The sequence below is a fragment of the Lissotriton helveticus genome, chromosome 1_1 (assembly GCF_964261635.1).
Source record: "Lissotriton helveticus chromosome 1_1, aLisHel1.1, whole genome shotgun sequence".
Lineage (NCBI taxonomy): Eukaryota > Metazoa > Chordata > Amphibia > Caudata > Salamandridae > Lissotriton > Lissotriton helveticus.
Genome location: NC_136057.1, coordinates 1,765,439,634 through 1,765,452,313, shown reverse-complemented (window position 1 = coordinate 1,765,452,313; position 12,680 = coordinate 1,765,439,634).

Below are 12,680 nucleotides of genomic sequence, written 5' to 3'. Positions count from 1 at the left end.
ATGCAGTTTTCACCACAGTGTTGACTTGCAGCTGTAGACTTAGGCCCAGGTTTACTAAAACTTTGCAACGCAAAAGTGGTGCAAACCCATCACAAAGTGTTGGGGTGGAATTTATTTTCCATCACAAATCATAATTCGATATTTACTCAATAAAACTATATGGTAGTGCAATTGTTGTGGAGTCATATTCACAGTCAATTGCCAACTCTCAAAACCAATTTAAAAAAAGCAGTTCATACAATTAATTAAGCAATAGATCAGAAAATGAATTTTTTTTTAAATCCATACATACAAAATATAAATCACTGTTGAATCTTTTTACATTAGATGTTCCAAAAACTACAACAAATAGAGTAAATCTCTGTTGTAGCTTTTGGGACATCTAATGCAAAATAATTCAATAGTAATTTATATTGTGAATGTTTGTATATTTATGTTTATTTTGTAATCTTTGTTCTGATATATTGCGTAATAAATTGTATAAACTTTAAAAAAAATGTTTTTGTGAGTTGGTGTTTAATTGTGAAAATGATTTCCCACCAATTGCAATACCCTATGGTATTACAGTGCAAATATTGGATTATAGAAAGTTCGTTTTTGAGGCATCCTACCGGGTGGGGTTCTAGTCTCTCACAATGTCACTGGTATATACCTTTGGTATTACCTTTTAATTTCTCATTACAACCCTACTTTATAGAATTACTGAAAATCATGATTTTGGGTTAGAAAGTCACTTAATGTAATGCAAAGTAGTGCACAGCACTACTTTCAGTAGCGGCTCCTCCCCTAAGGTGGAGGAGTGTTGCCCCACTGCTTAGCTGCAGTAAAAGAAAGGGCAACAAATTATAATAACTTGATGTTCTTATGATTTTATTTGTTCCTGCTGCTGCGTCTTAGCAGGGTAGGGAAGGAGTGGTCGGCACACTGAAAGTGTGCATGACGCTTTAGCCGGCAGTCTGAGGCTGGCCAAAGCGGCATGCATACTTTGCATGTTCTCCACACAGGCTGCTTTACAGCTGGGTGGAGAACATGCCCAGGCCCCCATTCCCTGGCTGAATGTGAAACCACTGCACTCAGCTCAATCACAATGCTGCATTGCAGTATTGTGATTGGATCAGGGGATCCAGGGTATGCTTGCTGGTTCCTGTTTGTCCGGGACACGGAGTACAGATGACGTGGGAGAGATGGGGCAATAAGGTGAGTTTTTTTTTTCATACACCCCCCTAAATCCAACCCCGCCCCGCCACCCCCGATCCGTGCTGGCAGCCACTGACTACTTCGCGTAAAGGGGGCATACCATGAGTGGTACATGGGGGTTCTCATGCAACCACCCATGGTTTTCAACACAAGTCCCTGTCTACTAACAGTTGTAGAAAAGAATTTCTGCTGACAAAATGATGCCTCCTCAAAGCAGGCATAACACTTGAGCAACTTTTAAAACTCTCCACATTTTTCCAGCTTTGCCTGTGTGCTGCACTGCAAAGCATACATACAAAGTGGGGAAAGGATTAAAGCCTAGTTTTTATACAGGAAGAGTCCCCATCCAGTACAAAGTCTGTGCTTGACAGAATGCCCACAACTGGTGAAATATTTACAACAAGGGGTGGTGAGGGACAGAGTCTCTGAATTAAGCAGAATACTCTCACCCAGTCAAAAGATCAGGGTATAGATCCAACACCGTTTTTTAGCTCATTGCACCATCCCAGTTTCAGAACCTGGCTGTATGCAAATTAGTCTGTTCCTGTCCCAGTGCATGATGGGAACAGGGCAAACCAAACTACAAAAGCCAATTCTTACACTGGGAAGGAAACAAGCTTCCGGGGACCGGTTTCTTGCATTACAGCCGTCTTCGGCCCGGCTTGCTTGAATCCTGATGGTGCAATGAGCAAGGGACTCATGTCTGAGTATACCCTTCCACGCTTAGGGTGGACAAAAATATTTACAACAAGGGGTGGTGAGGGACAGAGTCTCTGAATTAAGCAGAATACTCTCACCCAGTCAAAAGATCAGGGCTAGATCCAACACCGTTTTTTAGCTCATTGCACCATCCCAGTTTCAGAACCTGGCTGTATGCAAATTAGTCTGTTCCTGTCCCAGTGCATGATGGGAACAGGGCAAACCAAACTACAAAAGCCAATTCTTACACTGGGAAGGAAACAAGCTTCCGGGGACCGGTTTCTGGCATTACAGCCGTCTTCGGCCCGGCTTGCTTGAATCCTGATGGTGCAATGAGCAAGGGACTCATGTCTGAGTATACCCTTCCACGCTTAGGGTGGACAAAAATATTTACAACAAGGGGTGGTGAGGGACAGAGTCTCTGAATTAAGCAGAATACTCTCACCCAGTCAAAAGATCAGGGCTAGATCCAACACCGTTTTTTAGCTCATTGCACCATCCCAGTTTCAGAACCTGGCTGTATGCAAATTAGTCTGTTCCTGTCCCAGTGCATGATGGGAACAGGGCAAACCAAACTACAAAAGCCAATTCTTACACTGGGAAGGAAACAAGCTTCCGGGGACCGGTTTCTGGCATTACATCCGTCTTCGGCCCGGCTTGCTTGAATCCTGATGGTGCAATGAGCAAGGGACTCATGTCTGAGTATACCCTTCCACGCTTAGGGTGGACAAAAATATTTACAACAAGGGGTGGTGAGGGACAGAGTCTCTGAATTAAGCAGAATACTCTCACCCAGTTAAAAGATCAGGGCTAGATCCAACACCGTTTTTTAGCTCATTGCACCATCCCAGTTTCAGAACCTGGCTGTATGCAAATTAGTCTGTTCCTGTCCCAGTGCATGATGGGAACAGATGCAGGAATTTCTTTAAACTCCTCAGTTTACAAAAGCAGGTAGCTGTCACCTGACGTATCTGTGCTGAAAATGAGAGGTCAGCCTCCCACTTCCCTCCTAGGTTTTTCATACAGTCTGCAGGGGAGGGCCCATTTCTGTAGGCCACCAGAGGTCTGGAGCAGAAGTCCGGAGCAGGGGGCGGCTCTTTCTCGAAAAAGAGAACCTCTGTCTCTCCCACGTTGAGTTTAAGTTTATTGCTGTTCATCCACCGCGCAATATCTCTTAAGCATCCCTTGGAACTCTCGAAGGCGACCTCGGTCTGCTCTTTAAATGTGAAGACCAACTGGGTGTCATCCGCATAGGAGGTCGCTTTGATCCCCCAGTTGTCTATCAGGGAGAGCAAATGGGCCGAGTACAGATTAAACAGGAGGGGGCTCAATGCTGACCCCTGTGGGACTCCACACCAGAGCTGTTTTGGTTTGGGCAAAAATGGTTGGAGAGAAACCTTCTGTGTGTGATTATCCAAATAGGATTTCGGCCAGGCAATACCCGTGCCACCGAATCACAGTTCCTGCAGTCTCCCGGAGAGCAGGGTATGGTCGACAGTGTCGAATGCCGCCGACAGATCCAGGAGCACCAACATCGTGGATGCCCCTGAATCAGATGACTTTCTAACCAACTAAGCCACCTCCAAGAGGGCTGTCTTTGTACTAAAAACCTACCCTAAAACCAGATTGGGTGTCATGTAGGAGGCCCTCCCTTTCAATACAAATGGTCTGCTGCTGCTGCACCAATTTTCCAGCATCTTTGCCGGAGCTGGCAGCAAAGAGATGGGCCTATAATTCGTCAGATCCCCTGGATCGCCACTTGGTTTTTTCCTCAATGGGAGGAGAGTGGCAGGTTTCCAGATATCTGGAAAGATGCCAGATGTCAGAGAGGCGTTCCAGATCACCTTCCATAATTTAGGGGGGGCAAGGATCATCAGGTCCCCTGATTTACATCTCAGAATTTTAGTCAAGGCATGCTGTTGAGAATTAGTAGTGAACTCTGTAAGAGACGGTTCGGTATATTGTGCTTCCCTCTTGTCACCTTTCTCCTTCCCCACCTAAGCCGTGAATCATTTATATACTTCCCAAATGTTATTGTCAAAGAAGGCGGAAATATTTTTGCACAGAGCAAGTGAAGGCTCCACTGTGGTTTCTATGACACTGGGTTTAAGGAAGGAGTTGACAACTTTGAACACCTCCTTAGTAGCATTGTCTGCACTGTAGATGCAGTCGGTCAGGTACTCCCTCCTAGCTACCCTTATCAGGCTGTGGAATTATTTCAGAGCCATTCTATAGGTGACCTTAGCCGTCTCACTATAGCCTGCTCTCCACTGCTCTTCCAGTCGTTTGCAATTGCTCTCAGCAGACCTATGCACCTCCGTAAACCACGGGGCAGAGGGGGAGAGCCTTGCTGATCTGGCAAACCTGGCTGGGGCCGCAGAATTGACAGCAGTCGAGATCCACTGATTTGCTGAGATGCTAGGTAGCATCATTAACTTGTAAATTAAAATCCCCTAGAGCAGTGAAGTTTGCATACATTATTGATTTCTGGGTAATGTAACTGCATAGCACATGGGTGATGTTGGGTGCGCAGTCCGGCGGACTATATATAAGGATGCCAGAGAAGGAGGTGGACGGATCAATTTGCAAGCAGAAGTTCAGACCCTCTATCCCCTACAGGTTGGGAGGACCTGATGCTGCTAAAACCCAGGAGTCTTTAAAAATGATGGCTACCTCACCCACTCTTTTCCCCCTCTCCCTATTAGCATAACACATCTTAAAGCCACTGGGGATGGCCAGTTCTATTGTTGCCACTGAATCTGAGTTCAGCCATGCTTAAGTTAAGAAAAAGGCATCCCACTACTTGTTTGCTAGCAGAAGCCATATGTCCTCTGCATGCTTCGGCAGAGATCTACAATTTATCAAGCAAGCCTTAATCCTGGCCAAATTACTGCCTTGTTCTCGAATATTTCCCGCATCTGCATTTTTCCTCAGCGGCCCGAGGGTGCCCCTCATCGCCTGACATTTGAGCATAATGGCTGGCGATGGCAGCGGTCTGGCCGCAGACGGGCACAGACGGGCTTGCCTTTGATTTAAATAATGTTGCCGGGCACGGAAGTGACAAGGTTCTAGGGCGGAGTCAGGACCCTCCGTACAATCGGCACTCTCAAGCCGTGACGGACCGGGAATTCGTGCTCTCTAATCAGGGAAGAAGGTAAGCTCAACTCAATGCGCACAAACAAGAGGCAGCGGAACACCCACTGAATATCCCTTCCATGCTAAGTGAAGCATGAAAAGGGGCCTTATTAACAAGGTGGTGTTAAGCCACATAAAGGGCCAGATGTAGGTAATTTTATTTTACCACCTCTTAAATACCGAATCATACCGATTCAGTATTTAAGAAGTGGTAAAATAGAAGTACCGAGATGTAGGTAAATCCAGATGTGCATTTACCGAATCGGTAAAATTCGGTATTTACCGATTCGGTAAATACCGACCGGTAATGCCCATTCATTCCTATGGGCTTTGAAGCCCATAGGAAAGAATGGGCATTACCGAATCGGTAATTACCGAATCGGTAAATACCGAATTTCACAAGGGTGTAGGGGGTGTCACTTTTACACCCTCTAGCACCCCCAAAACGGGTTCGGGTGCCATGTGGCAGGCATACCTGCCCTAAGGGCAGGTCTGCCTGTCATATGGCACAGGTGTGCATGCACACATGTGCATGCACACCCGAATCGGTATTTTATCATCAAATAGGATTTGATGGTAAAATACCGATTCGGTAAGGCTTGTGGGACTCAGAAGAGTCCCACCTACATCTCAATTTTACCGATTCGGTAAAAATACCGACTCGGTATTTTACAGAATCGGTAAATTTACCGATCAGTAAATTTACCGATTCTGTAAAATTAAGTGACCTACATCTCAAATTCCAATTACCGGTCGGTAACGGCCGAATTCGGCCGTTACCGACCGGTAATTGGCCACCTACATCTGGCCCTAAGTGGCTTAACACCGCTTTGCAAATAGGGAGAAGAGGATATTGCCACCAGAACGTCACTAAGAGTGATGTTCTGGTGGCAATATCCCCTTGTAAATATGCCCCTATGCGAGAGTTTAACTATTCCTAGGAACTGTGAGTCTCCTCTTGGATGTCATTGCATTGTGCATTCTCCACAGGCGCAAATCCATTTGCCAAATAGAGTTGATACTCAACACCCACCCTAGGGTTTACTTTCTCAGAATGATCTCAGCACAAGTGGTATTGGAGTATTATAACCCACGCCCACCGAATACTGATCAGTAAGTCATGCACCAGGACACCCTTCTTCAAAGACTGCTATATTTCTTCAGTATTATCATAAACCATTTGTCCGTTTGCAAATGTTTGCAGATGAATGTATCCCCTAGACATGCAATCAGCTTAATGATAACAGAATGAGACACAATGTCATATATTCAATAGACAGTGTAAAACAATTCGAATTAAGAATCATACAGAAATTGAAAATACCAACATTCATCGGTGCAGTGCTCGAATGACGGGGAAGTGCTTTACGTTATAGACGCCAAAGGCACATTCAAATACAAACACAATTGATGTGGTGACAGTGGTGTTTAAAGAAAAGACAATTAAACAAATCCAACTTTTTTGTGCATAATCTGATCTTTCTTTCCATTTATAGATCAGTTGACATTTCAACCCAAACACTGCTGGCTTAATTCTATATTGCATATCAAGGGAATGCATTGAAGCAGATACACTTGCCAGATAGATCATTGTTTTTTTTATAACAATGACGTACGTGCTGGGATTCATCTCTGGATTAGTGGCTAGCCCTGCTCTTTGTTACAAGCTGTTTCTTCGAGGACAGCCTGATCTGATTTGATTAAAAGTTTGTAAACCGGGCGTTTTCACTTGCTTTTGCATGAAGTTGAGAAAGCTGTCCCCAGAGTCATCCTAGTATCTGACCTACAGGGGAGAAGTGAACAGCTACGTTTTTAGCAATTTTCTTAAGGCACGGAAATTAGGCTGGTGACTCAGGTGCCATGGCATCTGATTCCACAGACGAGAAGTGACATAAGAGAAACTTCTGCCACCTCAGGAGGCTCTGTGAATTAAGGGCACAGACACTTTTCTGGCTGTGGTTGATCTCAGTGGTTTGTTAGGGATGTACTAGGACATTTTATTTTTTATGGAAGCAGGCCCTGACTGGTTGAGCGTTTAATGTCCTATACAGAGCGGTTTAAAAGCTGCTCTTTATTTTTATGGGGGCCAGTGTAGGTCTTCTCTAGCTTTTAGAGGCTGGTTCAAATTTCTTGCTGTTTTTCAGCAGTCTGATTGCGGCATTTTGCAGTCTCTGGAATCTTTTGAAAATGCTCTGCTGGGCACCAGCATAAAGGACATGTCTGGTTTCGATAAATCAAAAGAGGTGACCAATGTCTTTTGTAGATCAGAATGTAGAAATGGAAGACATTTCCTTAGTATTTTTAAAACAAGGAAACAAGAAGAAGCAAGTTGGTTGGTCTAATCTCTGAAAGAAAGATTGGAGTCAATTATGATTCAAAGGTTTCTGGCTTTTGGTACTGGGATCGGGAGTACCCCATGGAACTGTGGTCACCGGGCATCATTCCAAAAGGAGGTGTCTCGTCTGCAGAGAAGCACCTTCCTCTTCTCTGAGTTTAGTTTAAAACATTGGGAGCTCATCCATTTGACTATAACAAGCATGCATGCATTGAAGCTGGAGGCCGCCTCATCTAGGTTGTTCTCCATGGATACCATAATTTGGGTAGCTTTGATGCTCAGGCATGTTGTTATTCATTGCGTTATTGCGTTGAAATTAGTCAAAATTTATTTGGGCAGGACTAACATCTTCAATTCGTTGTTCTTACAGATAATATTCAGGAGTTGGTTCATCCATTTTTTGATAATACCTTTAATTTACTGGTAGTTGTCTTAAGATTGTGAGACACGAGCTTTGTGAGGTATTTTGTGATCAGTGCACTGAAATATCTTGTTGACTATTACTCAATACTTGTGAGTAAATTACACATTTAGGGGTCGGTTCCGATTCGGGAAAAAAATTGTCCGTACGATTTGTATCCGGAGCCCTCTCCGTACGAATCGTACCCGTCCGTCCAAGTCACGAAGTACGATCTGTATTCCGTGAATCCGTCCGAATCGTCGTAATCCGTACGTATTGCAAGGCTGAAACCGTGAACCGTACGACTCGTACACATACCGTACGACTCGTACACATGCCGTACGACCTGACGAGTACGATCCGGACCGGGGTATGAGGACGCGATTCGTACGGTCCACATCAGGTAAGCGCGTGTCGTACGGAAAAGCACACAAACACATACACACCGTACGGTCCGTACCCCCCATAATCGCAGGGGTACGCACGTACCCCTGCGATCATGGGGTGTATGAGCCGTACACCCATTGTACGATCGGTGTACAAGCCGTACCCCCATTGTACGATGGGTGTACGAGCCGTACCCCATGTACGATCGGTGTACGAGCCGTCTACCCATCGTACAATGGGGGTACGGCTCGTACACCGATCGTACATGGGGTACGACTCGTACACCGATCGTACAATGGGGGTATGGCTTGTACACCCCATGATCGCAGGGGTACGGTGCGTACCCCTGTGATCATGGGGGGTACGCACCGTACCCGGGGAGGCCGTTCCGTACCTGTTTCGGCGCGAACTCTGCTTTTACGGCTGTTTTCAGCTCCCGTAGAAAAAGGGTCGTACGGTGCGTACCCGACACGTATCATACTTGCTGAGTCGTAAAAACCAGCCGCGAACCATACAGATGTCGTGTACAGCGGGTTCCGAGGGAGAATCGTACGGAGATTAGAGTCGTACGGTGTCTTGTACGACTCGTACGGAGTACGGCTCCTGGTACGAATCGTACTTCGTCGTATGTACGGGGCCTTTACAGGTACGATTTGTACGGGGAAAAAACACTCCGTACGACGATTCGGAGCGCTTTTTACCGGATCAGAATCGACCCCATAATGTATTCTTACATTTCTAAGTAACTTTACTACTATTGTCTAGTGACAAAATCTGAGTGTAAAGGGACTAAATATTGTAGACTTACAAATCTTTCTCATTTGAAGGAGGGAGTGGAGCCAAATCTACAAGAGTAAATAGATTTGCGAACAATGTCATGTCATGTCATGTCAAAGGTTTTTGTATAGCTCAACTTATCACCGTAAGGTCTCAAGGCACTTGCAGCACAAAAACGGTTGACCACATGTGAGGCTAGATACAGTATGGTAGGACTACTTACGAAAGAGCCAGGTTTTTAGGATTTTACGGAACTGTTTGTGTTCAGTGATGGATAGGAGGTGGGGAGGCAGTTTGTTCCAGAGCAAAGAACAAACAGTAATATGTCCAGCACCACACATGGCTAACCACTGTTACTGCAATACCCTCCCATATAAAGTAATGGACATAGGGACTTAAAATATAACCTCATGAGAAATAATCTTACATTAAATTATGTAAAAGAGTTATATATAAATAAACATAATTGAATGTTTAAAAAAATCTAAAAATAAAACATTTTTTATTTAATAATAAAATATTTCAACAACCCTTTAAATGTATAAAGTAATATATAAAAAGTTAAATATAATTAATTAATTTTAATTAATGCCATATATCACTATTATTAAATATGCATGCATAATATTTTTTACATTAGGTGGGAATTCACTTTTTAATTTAAACTTTAGAAAAACAGTTCTCATTTAATTGAACATATTTAAATTAATTGCAATTGAATTCAAAATAATTTAACAGTGCTGTAGCATTTTTGTCTTTTGTTCTACATTGACATAAATAAATAAACATAGATGCCACAATAGAATAAAGCCGGAAATGAAGAGTATTCCAATTCATTGGGAATTTATTGTGTCATTATGTCATGGTCTAGATCCAAAAATGATTAATTTCTCAGTACAGAGGGGAGATCCAAGTAAGGTGGTTTTAGAACCTAAAAGCTTTGGTAAAATACCTTTCTCCTCTTCAGTATATGATTACCATAATCAGATAATGCTGGGGTTTGCAGAATGATTACTGCTCTTTCACCAGTGTCCTCAATTTATGGAGAACACCTGGCACTGTCAAATGTAACAAAACAATGTGTTTATTACTAACCACAATGCTTTGTAAATGGTCATAGATGGACATTATGCCTCTTACCTTTTGAGGTTCTTGAGTAACCTGGCTGAGCAGCCAATGTTGGTTTCATGGAATGTGGTGTGGAAGCTAAGCTAGATACAATTTATTATCACCCTTAAACTCAAAAATCCATGTTCACCCAGATTTGTTATATTGAGATGGAGTAACTCTTTAAAAAGACACTTGTTTAGAAGTACAAGAAAAAATTAAGAGTTGTATAAAAGTGCAGGAAAAAAATAAACATAACAGTGGAAATTTGATATCTCTAGACCAAACCTTTCCAGAAATGCTTAGGGAAATAACTTAAGGAACTAGGCCATTTCTGAATTTATTTTGCCAACACACCTCTATGGATAAAACTGGTTGAAAACGGGCAGCTATGGGCACTCACAAGTGTGGATTGAGGATCAGGCCAGTCTTGGGACAATATTTTACAGCCTCTTGTGACTTTTTGCTTTGTTTCCACTTTCGTATGTAATAGGCCAAATCTCACCTTTAATACAAAAAGTGAATAAAAGTATATTGAAATTAGTCCCCAATGGAGGAGGTCAATTATTTCATGGCTCTCGTAGTAGTTCTGGCCCTTTGTGGGTGTTAGCGGGTCAACACTGTCTTCCTCTGAATACATACTGGTGCCAGCTAAAAAACACCAATGTCACAGAGGTACTGGGAAAAAGGTTTAGGACTTGGATAGGGTAAAGACCAACCAACGTTTTTCAGTCATTGAATACAATATGGCAATTCTGTAGCATCTGGATTACCTTACAGTCTGTATGTTGGTGGGAAGGGGTCTAGGTAGTAGTAAGATAGCTGAAAATCCACTTTCTACAGTGGTTTTAGGCCAATCTTCCCTGCCATTGCGTGATTTTGGTTCCTTGCCGGTTGACCGTGTGAAGGGAGCCAACATCCTGTGCCACAAGGTGGCACTGTATGAGTTGGCAGGTATGGATGTGGTCATTCCTTTTGGCTCCAGAGAAGTAATGTGCTGATGCATGTACAACTGCTTTCAGTGGAGCAATATGTATGTTGAGGAGCCTGGTCAGGAGAGATTTGAAGTAGTCGATTCTTGACAGTGCTGTTGCTTGTGTCAGAATTTTGAGATCTAGTTCTGAAATGATGCGACAAATTCCATAGAGAAGAGGGATATTAAAACATGCAGTTTTCACCACAGTGTTGACTTGCAGCTGTAGACTTAGGCCCAGGTTTACTAAAACTTTGCAACGCAAAAGTGGTGCAAACCCATCACAAAGTGTTGGGGTGGAATTTATTTTCCATCACAAATCATAATTCGATATTTACTCAATAAAACTATATGGTAGTGCAATTGTTGTGGAGTCATATTCACAGTCAATTGCCAACTCTCAAAACCAATAAAAAAAAGCAGTTCATACAATTAATTAAGCAATAGATCAGAAAATGAATTTTTTTTTAAATCCATACATACAAAATATAAATCACTGTTGAATCTTTTTACATTAGATGTTCCAAAAACTACAACAAATAGAGTACATCTCTGTTGTAGCTTTTGGGACATCTAATGCAAAATAATTCAATAGTAATTTATATTGTGAATGTTTGTATATTTATGTTTATTTTGTAATCTTTGTTCTGATATATTGCGTAATAAATTGTATAAACTTTAAAAAAAATGTTTTTGTGAGTTGGTGTTTAATTGTGAAAATGATTTCCCACCAATTGCAATACCCTATGGTATTACAGTGCAAATATTGGATTATAGAAAGTTCGTTTTTGAGGCATCCTACCGGGTGGGGTTCTAGTCTCTCACAATGTCACTGGTATATACCTTTGGTATTACCTTTTAATTTCTCATTACAACCCTACTTTATAGAATTACTGAAAATCATGATTTTGGGTTAGAAAGTCACTTAATGTAATGCAAAGTAGTGCACAGCACTACTTTCAGTAGCGGCTCCTCCCCTAAGGTGGAGGAGTGTTGCCCCACTGCTTAGCTGCAGTAAAAGAAAGGGCAACAAATTATAATAACTTGATGTTCTTATGATTTTATTTGTTCCTGCTGCTGCGTCTTAGCAGGGTAGGGAAGGAGTGGTCGGCACACTGAAAGTGTGCATGACGCTTTAGCCGGCAGTCTGAGGCTGGCCAAAGCGGCATGCATACTTTGCATGTTCTCCACACAGGCTGCTTTACAGCTGGGTGGAGAACATGCCCAGGCCCCCATTCCCTGGCTGAATGTGAAACCACTGCACTCAGCTCAATCACAATGCTGCATTGCAGTATTGTGATTGGATCAGGGGATCCAGGGTATGCTTGCTGGTTCCTGTTTGTCCGGGACACGGAGTACAGATGACGTGGGAGAGATGGGGCAATAAGGTGAGTTTTTTTTTTCATACACCCCCCTAAATCCAACCCCGCCCCGCCACCCCCGATCCGTGCTGGCAGCCACTGACTACTTCGCGTAAAGGGGGCATACCATGAGTGGTACATGGGGGTTCTCATGCAACCACCCATGGTTTTCAACACAAGTCCCTGTCTACTAACAGTTGTAGAAAAGAATTTCTGCTGACAAAATGATGCCTCCTCAAAGCAGGCATAACACTTGAGCAACTTTTAAAACTCTCCACATTTTTCCAGCTTTGCCTGTGTGCTGCACTG